The sequence below is a fragment of the Mobula hypostoma genome, chromosome 9, assembly GCF_963921235.1.
Source record: "Mobula hypostoma chromosome 9, sMobHyp1.1, whole genome shotgun sequence".
In the NCBI taxonomy this organism is placed as follows: domain Eukaryota; kingdom Metazoa; phylum Chordata; class Chondrichthyes; order Myliobatiformes; family Myliobatidae; genus Mobula; species Mobula hypostoma.
The window spans coordinates 46,359,004-46,373,144 of record NC_086105.1 but is presented as its reverse complement, the minus strand read 5'-3'; the positions used below and the strand labels follow the sequence as shown (position 1 = coordinate 46,373,144).

General features: G+C 42.3%; 1 protein-coding gene across 6 annotated transcripts in view; it reads left to right on the top strand.

The window, feature by feature from the left end:
• LOC134351697 (contactin-1-like) overlaps positions 1-14,141 on the top strand; it is a 752,292-nt gene that overhangs the window by 239,587 nt on the left and 498,564 nt on the right. Inside the window, exon 1 of one of the 6 annotated variants that reach the window (XM_063058220.1) lies at positions 4,916-4,978. The exons of 4 other annotated variants lie outside the window; for them this stretch is intronic. The gene's annotated coding sequence lies outside the window, so the exon portion shown is untranslated. Of the gene's footprint in view, positions 1-4,915; positions 5,055-14,141 lie in introns of those variants that run through there. One more of the 6 variants, XM_063058221.1, reaches the window with a different exon arrangement.

The window sequence follows — 14,141 nt, the reverse complement described above, 5'->3', positions numbered from 1 at the left end:
ACATGGACCTGTGTCTTAGTAAGTAGGTGATAATTTAGCCATCCGAAGTGGCAGCGTTGTGGAACAGGTGAAGGAAGAGATCTGCGGGGCTGGTGGTGTTGACCAGTGGCTAGAACAACACAACAGACCAATCTAATCACAACCTTCCCCACTGCACTCCAGTAGATTTATGTTACTCAGATCCAGTAGTCATGATAAAATTCCTGTGATTCTGTGTCCTCTTTTAAGTTTTAATGTTCCTTTGGGAACGGCATTAAACTTGTAAACATTCTCAATTCCAGTCTGCTATTCCACTGGGTGTTTGAAAGTTGAGGAGAATTCCCAGCTGATTTTTGCTGAATGTCATATTCATAATGTTGGATAAATAATTAAAATGAGCTAAGAGTTTTTGTTTCTTTGAAATCAAATGTTCAACTACCTGTCAAAACCTCCCCTCATCCTGACTTGTACCAGGTCCAAGTAAGCCATAATCATTTTTTTGAAGACTTACTTCAGCTCCGGTTTACATTCTCAAACTTACCACTTCATGGCCTATACCCTCCTTTCCTCTCTAACGTCTGGCAGCTCAAGAACCGGCTGGCAATCCATTCCCCTCCAGTGCTAACCTCATGAGCAACATGACTTTTCTCAACGTTGGCTGACGTTTCTGTAGCAAGATATGTAAAAAGCATTTTGGAGAATGCTTAGAGGAGCAATTGGGAGAAATAACCAGAAACCTTTCAAGCATGGACAAAGCATGATCCAACCCCTTTATTATTGACCATTTGTCAATGGAACTAGGTTAGGAAACTCATTATGCAACTCGTAATTAATGGAAGCTCGCACTTTATTATCCCTGCACAAACCACAACGTAACTATGTTGACCCCAGGCCAACAACTTAGAACATGAATTGTACTGTTCCCTCTGTACCAGTACTCACACAGACAACTTTTCCAATTTATAACCCTGAAGTAGGGGATCTCCGTTGGCTTGATGATTGATCCCATCTTCTCCCAGCTCCTAGTGTGGGTATTCTTCCTCGCAATGGTGATCCTCTGGAGTTATTGATGATAATGTAATGAAAGTGACAACTTTTATATTAATTTCTTATTAATTCAAATGTAGCATTCTAGTGTCATTGGCTGTAGGTCATGCGTCGGACTTTTAACATCTTTTTATTGACTCTGCTCCAGTTCAGCATCCTTTAATGCCCTCGTCCCAGCAAGTGACAATCGGTAATTCATGGCTTCTTGTTCTCAATCGGCAATGAGCTTGATTCATGCAAAGCAGATGCTGACTCCAAAAGTCAAAAACCTGCATGTTGTATTCAACCAAAGGACATCTGGCAAATAACTTCTTATCCAAAAATGATTTCTAGTCCAGCAGATTAACTGAAGCATCGCTGTGTCTTCTTTAAAATGCTGATCAAGCCAAGCAATTTACACACGTAATGGACATAAAACAGTTCCACAGAATGGCAGCCTCCATCTCCAAGCACACGGCAGGAACAAAGACAATTGATCTGTGTGCTTCCACTGTCCTTGACCCATTCGAATTAGACGTTTTTGTCCATATTTCAAATCTGCCAGGGCCAATATATGAATGAAAAGGTTAAAATTCAAACGCCACCAATGAGGAAGTGCAATCATTAACATTTGTAAATAGGATATGATACAAGTTCACTACTTCAGTATCCATAACAGGATGGCCGGCAGCCTGTTGCTTCTTCCTTTAACAGAGACCCCTCTAGTTCCCATTGTAACCATCCTCCTTTGCTTGGCTGTACATGTTCCCAACTTCTCTTACAACTCCACTCACTTTTTAGGTAATGGTGCAGCCACTGGAACATGCAAAGGCCCATGCTGTGTTTCTCCCTTTGTGGAATATGTTGTTTCAGACCATATTGTCACCCTCACTCACTTCCTCTTCCCAGTTCTGTGTGCTAATGGCTATACTAATCTTGGTTCCTTATCTCATACAGAATGCCAAAGATTCATCACTGTTGCTTCTGATTTGCACTGTCATGTGGTCCATCTCTGACCCTTGATTGCTTGAGGTCACTGTACCTACCTCAGGATACATTAATAACTAAAATCCACTACAAGCCAACAATATCCCACATCACTCTTGACTATGTTCCACTCTGCTTTATCCAAACGCTCCATTACACTCTCCCAGTTTCCCTACCACTTCTATTCAAATGATGCCACCCTCACTACCAATGCTTCTAAGATTGAAAAGTAAAAACAGCTGCAGATGCTAAAATTCTGAAATCAAAACAGAACTCATTTTAGAAATAAAACTTGGTTTAACCCATGGAGAAAGGAAAAGGTGGAAAGAGCAAACCCAGCCAGCAAGCACTGCAACAGCTTGATCCCAAATCACATTAGGTGACATGAAAGAAGACATCAAAAACCTGGGCTAGTGGTAGATCTGAAGGAATGCCTCGGAAGAGAAAAAGATTTAGCAAGGGTGGGTTTGAAGCAGGGAGAATTCCAGAATCCCTTCCCCAAAGAGCATTCCAGAATTCTCCCTTCCCCAAAAGGGTGGGAAATCTTGTTCTTCACCCTATTTCTGATAGGCTGATAACAGGATTTTCCATAGACCATAAATAAGACCATAAGGCAGGGGTTCCCAATGTTTATTATGCCATGGAGCCATACCATTAACCAAGAGGTCTGTGGATCCCAGGTTGGGAACCCCTGCCATATGATATAGGACCAGAACCAGGCCATTCGGCCTGTCAAGTCTGCTCTGCTAGTCAATCTTTTTTTTTCCAACCCCATTCTCCTATCTTCTCTCTATAATCCTTAACCTCCTTGCCAATCAAGGACCTATCAACCTCTTGTCTTAAATATACCCAATTACTTGGCTTCCACGATGCCCTTTGGCAGTGCATTCCACAGATTCACCACCCACTGGCTAAAGTTCCTCCTCATTTCAGTTCTGAAAGGACATCCCTTCATTCTGAGGTTCTGCCCAGAAATGCTACATTCGCAATGCTTTGCTTATACAATATTGTAGCTCATAATTCTTTGTCTTCTTTTCCTCTCCATTTTTCATTCATCTCCTTCCTGCACCTCCTCCAGACAGATCAACTGTGATCAACAACCCTCCCAGCCAGCATCACCACCACTTGTGTTATTCAGTCTCTTTTTGTTCTTTCTGCACACTCAGTTCCCATCGCTGACAGTACCTAGTCTCTTCATCCCTTCCCCCTTTCTTGCACCTTGAAGCAATTTCAATTTCTACTTTTTCTTAGTTCTGATGAAAGGCTATCAACTTGTAACATTAACTCTTGTTTCTGTCACATACCCCTTGATGGGTTAAAGAACCAGTAGAAATGGAAAACACTTTGGAGTCCAGTATTGCTATTAACTAATAATATTTATTAGTAACTACGCGATACAGTAATGTAAATGCAGATATATCAGACAGGTTAGAAATGAATATATATATGAGTGTGTGTGTGGAAATACATGAAAATCAAGCTTCTTCAGGTCTAGGGGTAAATAGATAGTCTTACGATGATGAGTAAAGTTCAGTTCAGTTTGTGGTATTGAACTGAGTAGTGATGGAGAGAGAGAGAGAGGGAGAGATTTGAGTCTTCAAGTGAGCTGTTGCCGTCGATCTTCCCGTGGTCCTCCGAATTCCTTTAGAAGTCACCAACTGTGACCACAACAAAGGGGACCATTCTTCTGTGGTGGAATTATCAACCCAGGCGAGGGTTGACACATGAATAACTCCCCACCGGTCACACCCTTTTCACACTGTGAGAGCCACTGATCAATCTGCCTGATCAATCCTCCCATACCCACCTTTTCTGTGGGCACAACAAAGCTCATTTGGTGTCCAAAACCATGTGTCTGTAGGTCTAACAGCTGACCTTCTATTTATCTCATTGTGCTGAATACCAACTATCTCTCAAGTAGCTCCTCCCTTCTCTCTCTGCAAGAACTTACAAGCGTGCAACGTCCTTGTAGAAAGTATAGACAAACTGTGAGCAGTCTTCGCCTCTCTCTCTCTTTTTAACAAGGTGTCTGTGTTCCACAACTCTCTGTCTTTTAAAAAGCACAGTTCATAGAGGTAATTCAGGACCCTGTCACATTTCCTACTGCACAGATGTTGCCTGACCTGATGGCATTTTTCATGAATTCTGCTTTTATTTCCAGCATCCAACACCTGCAATTTTATTTCTGTGAATTGTTTCAAAGTTATGGCGCTTATTTACTGATGTTCCTGAGAAATAGCCTTCTGTAATGACACTAATTTCCACACAGCCTTGTGCAGAAAAATGGTTGAATGTAGCGTTAAATGCAGGCATCTTTCAAAGAAATGTTTTGAAATGAGTAGCGTTACAGAACAATGAGGAAGGGGCAGATATGTAGGGGTAATTATGCTCCTTTGAATGGCCCATCACAGAGATTGTGTTTATAGCATCTCCACATCTAATATTATTTAAGGCAGAATGATGGACTCAGTCACCTCAGAGGCCAATTAATAGTTAGGCTCACTGTTTCAAGGCTGGAGTTAGACAATAAAAGTAGTTACTTTTCTACCCCTGAAGAACATAGAATTTTACAACAATCAGTGATTTTATGGTCATATGTACAGATTTTAAATGTTTTAAACAATTCAAGTTATGAAACTATCACAAGTGGAATTTAAACTCTTAATCTATTGATGACTTGTACAGTAACAAGGGCATCCCTCCCACGGGCACTCTCACTCAAATCCCTCCCTGTATTTGAGGGTACGGTTAACTATTCAGGAGTTTTGACAATCTGAGAGGAAACCTTCAGGATCTAGCTGTCTCGTGTAGAGCCTCTGGAGGCCTGCCTCCCTACTTCTATTGGTCAGAGACTGTGCATCGTCATCTAAGAACACTGCCAAAGCATCAGCTCATCTGTGAAAGCACAGGCAGCTGCGCCCTGTAGAATGGTCATGATCATTCTTATTTAGCAAATTAATCCTTAATAGGAAGACAAAATGTTGAAGTAAGTGAAAGTTTGGGGGCTGATGTCTGGGAATTCTCGGTACAAAGGAGTGGTTACTTGTAGAATGAACTTTGAGGTGAGCAAAAATCTCAGAATCATTTCATGGGCAGGTGCTGGAAGGAAGCTGGGGAGCGGTTGGGGAGAGGGTGGGCGGAGAAAAAATTAGCATATCAGTCCTAAACATAGTGTATACTCCTAATGTGCCTCTAAACCTATAATCAGTGGCTGAATATGTCATACAGTTTTGCTGTTTGCAATGAAAGATATAATTAAGTGACATTATAATGACTCTTAATCATTCTTGATGTTTTGGATTATATGTACTGAGTTACCAGCAGTGAATGTGAGCACCATATTCAGCTGCTGGAAGACAGTCTGTTGTCCTTTGTGGTTGAGTTTATGACAACAACAAGCCTGTGTTTTGCAGAGTGCATTACTTTTATTGCAGGGACACTTTTGATGTTTTAGCTATTGTCTCATATTTTGAGATTAGCAGAAATGTTAATCGTCATGCCATGCTCGCACCTGAGCAGCTCTTGTGCAAGTATCTCAAGCAGATGGTGACTTGTGATTTACAGTGAGAGCCTGGGTGCTCCTGTGGTCTGCCAAGTAGAGTCACAATAAGCTGAAGATCAATGTCGCCTGCCCTGTGTAGATGCTGCACAGCCCTTGTCCGGTGCCACCCTTATCAACTGCTCCAGATCCGAGGTCTGGCAACTCGGCTTTTGAAAGAAGCTGAGAGATGGAAAACCATATTATCCTCATCAGCATCACCCAGTGTATATGCAGCTTTGCTGATTTCAGCATAACAGTTTATTTTTCCTCGCTACTTGTTTTTAGATTATATATTTCTCATTTTCATTTTTAAATCTTTTGTATTAATTATTACTGAAAATCAACAAAAAATAGGTTAATCAAGACAACATGTCAATATGTACAATAAGAATTAAATTATCAAATAACTGATTAACAAAGCTAAACAATGTATCAATAATAATGAGAAAAATAATATGTTAAAACTATTTTTTTCTGGAAGAAAGTAAGAAGGAATAAAAGAGTTTATTCCTTCATGGATCTTTTCCAAAGGCCGATTGATGTCTTTTGAGAAATTAGTAACTAAATATTCTCTCTTGTACTCACATTTCTTGCAATATCTTCAGGTCAGACATTTCTTATAAGAATATTTAAGTAATTTTCCATATATACAAGATTCTGACCTGTTAGACATTATTTTAAAAATTAATCCTTTATTGAAAGGTTTTTTTTGGGAAAATTTATAATTTACTATTACAACAGTATAATTATCCTTTACTTAAGATTAAGCAAGATTGGCAAAAAGAGCTTAACGTGACCTTGATAACAGAGGATTGGTCGCGAATTCTGAAGGTCGTTAACTCTTCTTCGATTTGTGCCAGTCACCCTTTAATTCAATTTAAGATTATACATTCCTAATCAGTGATATGTCCCCGTCACATCAGGGACTGATATTGTTCTGGTGATGTGGGAGTTTTTGCTGGAGACTGGCTGGCAATTAACACACACTGTGGTGCAGATGTAAGGTTTTGTAATACTGTTTTATTTCAAGAGTGTAATTACAGTATAGCCGATGTTATTGTAGCCCAAATTTCTGTTGAAAAGCGTAAGAGGGGAAAAGGACAATTTTTAATTTGTCAAATGTTTCTTAAAGCATTGACATTTCATTTGGGTGTGTGAGAGCACAGTATGCTGTGTTGAGTGACTGCAGCTGTGACGCAGTTGCAGTAGGGTTGAGCAGATGCCACAGTCTGTGTAGTTGTGTAATTTCGCTGTACAAATGAACTACATGTTGAATTATTAATTGCTGAAATTTAACTGCATTTGGGTTAGCAGCCTGTTGCATTTCAATTAATGGTCCTTGGGCAGCTAAATATCTCAGATAATAGTCCAGATGCTGCACTGATGCAGAATGAAGTCTGCACGAAAGTTTGGGTGCATTTCTGAAGGTTTCGTTAACATGACCCACTTCTGCCTACTCTCCTTACATAAACCAAGAACAGGCTGTCCCTGAGTTACGTTAGCTTCCGTTTCTGAGAAATATCTATGTCAATTTCTCTGTAAGTCAGAAACATTCATTTTATATCGTAGCCCATGATATCTCCTCAAATGGTGATGAAACGCTTGTAGGTGGATCACCAAGACTGGAGAATAACTCAACGCAGCGTAACCCATATCGTATTGCTCAACGTGTACATTCTGAAATTCTTTCATTTCATTGAATACTCAGCCTAGCATTAATATATCTAGTCATTAATGAATACCATAAGAACATTACATTGTTATTTTTATTACTAGCATGAAAAATGCCTTAAAGTATATGGCAAGACTTGCATGAAGTCAGGTTTCCATAAGTTGAGTCATCCATAAGCTGGCGAGCCCCTGTCACTGCTGGGGAAGTCTGTTTCCACCCTGTTGAACATCATTTGGAAGATGTGTGGAGAGTAACTAGAATGTAGCCAATAAATATGTCACCACAGAAGAGGGTGGTACTGCTCTTCAGTTTCCCATCACCACAGGACCCTGGCAGTTTCCTGAAGGGTGAGACTGCCAGATGAGAGCCAGGAAAAGGCGTCACCTCTTTGATCTGCAGTAGCTTCACTAGTTACAGCTGCATTTGCCCATGTTAGATTGGGAGGAGGTACTTGTGGAAAAGATGCATGTCCATACTAGTTTATTTTAATTTTACTTTATTATTTAGAGATACAGCACAACAATAGGCCCTTGCAACCCAATGAGCCCACGCCGTCCATTACACCTATGTGACCAATTAACCTATTAACCTGTACCTCTTTGGAATGTGGGAGGAAACTGGAGCACCCAGAGTAAACCAACGCGGTCACAAGGAGAGGGTGCAGGCTCTTTACAGACAGTGGCAGAATTGAACCGGGGTCACTAGCTATGCTGCCCACTGATTGTCTGCTGTCACCACGCTACTTGCACAAGGTTGTAACCAGATCCTGCAGCTCCAAACCAGGGTTCCCAATGGGCAGAGCAAGGGCCTGCAGGAGCCCCGTACAATGGAGTTCTTGTTTAGAAGCAGTCTCCCTGCTCAGCAAGGAGTACAGGTTGGAGGCGCCTCAGGAGGTGTGGGGTAATTTAGGAAATGGAGGGCACACTGCAGAATTTCTGGCAACTCTGGGTATGGAGCTGAGCTTGAGGTGGGGACAGTAATGTGAGAACAGCGACATGCCTCCCTCTGTGATTCTTTTCAACTGCTGTCCTTGAAGAACTTCCATCCTTGAGCTCCTGCTCCCTCGACGTGAATGTTGCAGGGTCTGGCAGGGTAACTGTAGATCTGATTGAAGAGTGGCGGAAGTTGGCGCAGATTGGTATTAATCTTTAATGAACGTTAAGTGGCCATGGACTTAGGGTCACTGCTTAATGCAAATTTTATTTTTGGCTGACTCAAAGTCTGGAACAAGCAGATCGTTCAGATCTTCGTCTGCGCAGAGCTGATGGACAAGACAGCATTATGCTGCAGTCCTAGTCTAAGCTCACAGCTGGCATCCACATTGTGACTTGTGATGAGGTTTGGGATTCACTTCCCTTTCCCCTTATTGTTTCGCTCTGCTCCCTTGATGACATCGGTACATCCTGGGTTATCAGGTGAGTTCTGACTGATACATCCCTGTGTGGGCACCGGATGCTGAGGCTGATTGGACTTCATAGCCAAGAAATTGGAATTGACCTTATCATTAAGGCTGATTTATACTTCTTCGTCAAATCGACACTGTAGGTATGGCGTAGCTGCGAACCCTACGCAGTGCCTACGCCGTAGCCTTATGTGCACCTCTCCCAAAATGTAACTATGCGTTGCGGCAATGCAGACCGCAACATCTGTGATTGGTCCACTTGGTAGCATCGCATTTCGTCCTACGCTGCAATACTTGACACTTTATACTTTATACTTTATTGTCGCTGAACAATTGATACTAGAACGTACAATCATCACAGCGATATTTGATTCTGCGCTTCCCGCTCCCTGGATTACAAATCGCTAGTAAATATTAAAAATTTAAATTATAAATCATAAATAGAAAATAGAAAAATGGAAAGTAAGGTAGTGCAAAAAAACCGAAAGGCAGGTCTGGATATTTGGAGGGTACGGCCCAGATCCGGGTCAGGATCTGTTCAGCAGTCTTATCACAGTTGGAAAGAAGCTGTTCCTAAATCTGGCCGTACGAGTCTTCAAGCTCCTGAGCCTTCTCCCGGAGGGAAGAGGGATGAAAAGTGTATTGGCTGGGTGGGTCGTGTCCTTGATTATCTTGGCGGCACTGCTCTGACAGTGTACGGTGTAAAGTGAGTCCAAGGATGGAAACAACAGAAATTCTGCAGATGCTGGAAATCCCAAGCAACACACATCAAAGTTGCTGGTGAACGCAGCAGGCCAGGCAGCATCTCTAGGAAGAGGTGCAGTCGATGTTTCAGGCCGAGACCCTTCGTCCTGAAACGTCGACTGCACCTCTTCCTAGAGATGCTGCCTGGCCTGCTGCGTTCACCAGCAACATTGATGTGTGTTCCAAGGATGGAAGATTGGTTTGTGTGATGTGCTGCGCCATGTTCAAGACCTTCTGCAGCTTCTTCCGGTCTTGGACAGGACAACTTCCATACCAGGTATACCAGAATAGCTTTCCATTGGGTGACTGAAGGGCAGGGAAGGAACTCCGGCTGTAATGCTTTCCATAAAGCTTTACAGATCTCCGAAATTATGGAGGACACATTTTGCTTTTACGAAAAAAGACACTTGCTTAAACTTGACCATGAAGCCTTGCACGGGCAGGTGTGTGCGCATGCGTGACGTGCGTGAATTGTAGAGTGACGCAGACACACCAACACACAAGTATAAATGCTCACAACGGCGTTGCCCACTTGTATAGGCTACGGCGCAAGCTTGGTGCACAAGTATAGTCAGCCTTTAGTCACTAGGTATACCCTCAATAGGTAATATTGGATTTTTTATAGCTGTAGCTGAGCATACTTGGCAATTGAGAAGTGCTGTCTTGTCACACGTGGTTTGACATCTTTTGTCAGGAGTGTTGAGATATTAGGGTTTTTTGCTCTAAAAGCATCTATTAGAGCCAAACGATGACTATAGGTATGGTAACATCTGTGGATAGAGAAACAAAGTTACCATTCATGTCCAAGACCATGCAAATTTTCTTTGTCTTAGTTTTAGAGTTGAGTTGTTAACTCACTTTCTCTTTCCACAGATGTCATCTGATCTGCTGAATATTCCCTACATTTTCAGTTTTTATCTCAGTTTTCCAGTGTTTGCATTGTATTTATTGAGATACAGTGCAGAGTAGGCTCTTGCTGTCCTTCAGCTGCGCCTCCTAGCAACCCCCATATAACCCTAGCCTAATCATAGAACAATTTACAATCAGCAATTAAGCTACCAACTGGTACATCTTTGGACTGTGGGAGGAAACCAGAGTACCCAGAGGAAACCCACTCCTTACAGAGAATAGCGGGAATTGAACCTGGGTCACTGGTACTGTAAAGTGTTGTGCTAACCACTATGCTACTGTGCCACCTTGTATTTTCAGTTTTTATTTCAGCTTTCCAGTGTGCATTTTAAAAAGAATGTTCACATACACTAGAATAAGTTTATTATTGCATGTACCCATATAGTGTGAGTATTTTTTGCTTGTATGCCATCCAGATGAATCTTTCCATAGATAAGTTTGTCAAGGTAGTGAAAAGGAAAACTGAATGTAGAAAGGAGTATTACATTTACAGAGAAAGTGCAGTGCAGTTGGTCAAATAAAATACAAGATCCATGAGGTACTATATTGGGAGATGAAGAGTCCTTTTAAGCTGTGAGATTGTGCTTCTAAGTTCAGTTCCAATGAGGTGAACGTTTTGATTTTTGTTGTCATGGCTAGACACAAATTTTATTATGAATATTGATCTGGAATTTTCCTTCTCTGATTCCGGGCAAGCAAACACTGATGATTGATGTTGGCAGGGAAAATGAATTGTTTTGGATTTAGGTCATCCGTTATTTGAAATGCAGTTGATCAGTGCCAGCTTTGTCCTCCACCTGCTGCTCCCTCTTTCAATTGTCAGCTGTTGGCAGATATGTTTTGTGGGCCATTCACATGAATTTGGAGATCTGCTGTCTATATCAGCTGTCCAGTAACGGTTTGACATTCCACAGGCCATCACTAGAAGCAGCATGGCTCTTTCTGTGGGCATTATTCTGTCCTTCTACATAGATTTTGCAATGGGGTCATGTTTGTGGTGAGAGAAGCTCGTTTTTCTCCCCCCACCCCCCAATTAAATAACCTTGAGTCTGGCATGGTGATTCAACCATTACTCCTTGATCTGAGACCATGGCAGATCAAGGTGTAATGGCCGTTACTCGAACAGCAAGCAGAATCCATTCTAGTGTAGTTGTGAATCAGCTGTGCCTTCAGGGAGCGGAACTCCTTTTGGTTTCACAATATCACAGCCTTGAAATTGATGCTGTCATCTTGGTGCGACTGCATTCCATCACAGAACCCCTCTTTTATTTGCTCTTTTCCAAGGGAGAAGGAGATGCATTCTGCTTTCCTAGAGCAGAGATCACCTATCACTCCCTAATAGAGTGGGCTATTGAAAGCCATGAAAATATGGTGCTGACCCATCCATCAGTCTGTAAAGGTCCAAACATTCAGAAATTTGTGGCCACCATAACCCTTATACAGTATCCACTGAGAATAGAGTCCTGGTCCCGCTTTGCGGCTCGAGTTGTGATGTGGCATGCAGCACATCTGCATCAGATTGTCCATTATAGGGTGGAGTCTCCAAAGGCAGTGTTTCTGTTCAGGATGCACTTGGGCAAAAAAGCTCTTCAAGCACCCTTGCTGAAAAGGGCTTCCTCCTGTGGACCATTCTCTCTCTCTGTCTACCAACACAATGGCTTGCCCTTCTAGAGGAATAGAGTATAGGAGCAGGGATGTGATGTTGAGGCTCTGTAAGGTGCTGGTGAGCCCTCACTTGGAGTACTGTGGGCAGTTTTGGTCTCCTTATTTAAGAAAGTATGTGCTGCCGTTGGGGAGGGTACAGAGAAGATTCACTAGAATGATTCCGGGAATGAGAGGGTTAACATATGAGGAACGTTTGTCCGCTCTTGGACTGTATTCCTTGGAGTTTAGAAGAATGAGGAGAGACCTCATAGAAATATTTCGAATGTTGAAAGGCATGGACAGAGTGGATGTGGCAAAGTTGTTTCCCGTGATGGGGGAGTCTAGTACGAGAGGGCATGACTTAAGGATTTAAGGGCGCCCATTCAGAACAGAAATGCGAAGAAATTTTTTTAGCTAGAGGGTGGTGAATTTATGGAATTTGTTGCCACAGGCAGCAGTGGAGGCCAAGTCATTAGGTGTATTTAAGGCAGAGATTGATAGGTATCTGAGTAGCCAGGGCATCAAAGGTTATGGTGAGAAGGTGGGGGAGTGGAATTAAATGGGAGAATGGATCAGCTCATGATAAAATGGTGGAGCAGACTCGATGGGCTGAATGGCCTACTTCTGCTCCTTTGTCTTATGGTCTTCACGCTATCTTCACAACTTCTGTCTGCAAATAAATACAGTGATTATGTTTTAGAAGGTTTGTCACTTAACTATTATAGGCTTTGTTTCAGTGGAGTGGTAGAGTAAAAGAAGTTTGCACTCTTCTGCGGTTATCCTGCCCTTACCATCTTGTTTTACAGATCAGGCACAGTTTAACACTCTCAGCTTCCGGTGTATCTTCAGCTGCTATGATTTATCTGAACAGCAGTGGGAAGGTCCCACCTCTGGTGCCCGTCACTTTCTCTTTTCCATCCCTTTTAGTTGAAGCATCGACACAAAACCAGGCGAGGATCTGCAAATGCTGGCCACAGGGCTATGATGAGTCATATCTTACAAGTATAAACTGGAAGAGAGCCACTTCTCCCATGTATTCATGATCGAGTATGCATTTTGATATGGCTTTGCCCATCCCTTGGGAGCGACAGAATGCCCAGACTGATGCAGATTTGTTCACAGGGTTCCTACCTTTTGCATGAGGTGCTTCCGGTCCCATTCAAAAATACATCCATTTCTCAGGAACACAGGAACACTGAAACTCCACATCCGCCAGAGGCTTTGCCAGTTACTAAGGGTCCAGTCTTGTCCAGGAGAAGCATTTCCTAATTACGGAACCCTTTGCTGCCCTTAAGTACCTTGCAATCTTACCGATCCTGATGCGTTAATTGGAAATGATGAGCCCATATAAATAAATGGTTGGAATAATTGTCTTAAAGTCTACACATCTGGGTTATTATCTGAAATGTTTTGACAATTAAATCCACTGGAGCAAACGGAAGGTGGATAATTTCTTTGTCTCGACTGAGGCATGACTGCACAAACAGAGCAGAGCCTATCAGTATGGTACAATCCTAGAAAAGTGCAGAATATAGAACACAGCTCAGGAACAGGCCTTTTGGCCCACAATGTTGCGCTGGACTAATTAAATTAGTGATCAGTTGCCCACTAAACTAATTCCTTCTGCCTACACAATTTCCGTATCCTTCCATTTTCTGCGGGTTCATGTACCTGTCTTAAGAGCCTCTTGAATACCCCTGTCGTTTTCGCCGCCACCACCACCACCCCAAACAGTGCACTCTTGGCGCCCATCATGCATTCCAGGCATCCGCTACTCTCTATGTTTAAAACAAACCTGCCCACACATCTATTTTGAACTTATCCCCTCTCACCTTAAATTCATGCCTTCTGGCATTAGACGTTTCAACTCCAGGGAAAGAGGTACTGTCTATCTATTCTATCTATTCTATCTATGCCTCTCATAATCTTATAAAGTTCTATCAGAACTCCCCTCAGCCTCAGTCATTCCAGAGGAAAAAAATCATTCTTGTCTAACTTTTCTATATAGCACATGCCCTCGAATCCAGGCAGCATCCTGGTAAACCTTTTCTACACCCTCTTGAAAACCTCAACATCTTCCCTTCAACGGGCACCAGAACTGAAAGCAATGCTCCATTTTCTGCCTAACTGGAGTTGTATAAAACTGCAGCATAATTTCCTGATTCATGACTAATAAAGGAAAGTATGCAATATGGCACCTTTACGACCCTGTCAACCCGTGTAGTCACATTCATGGG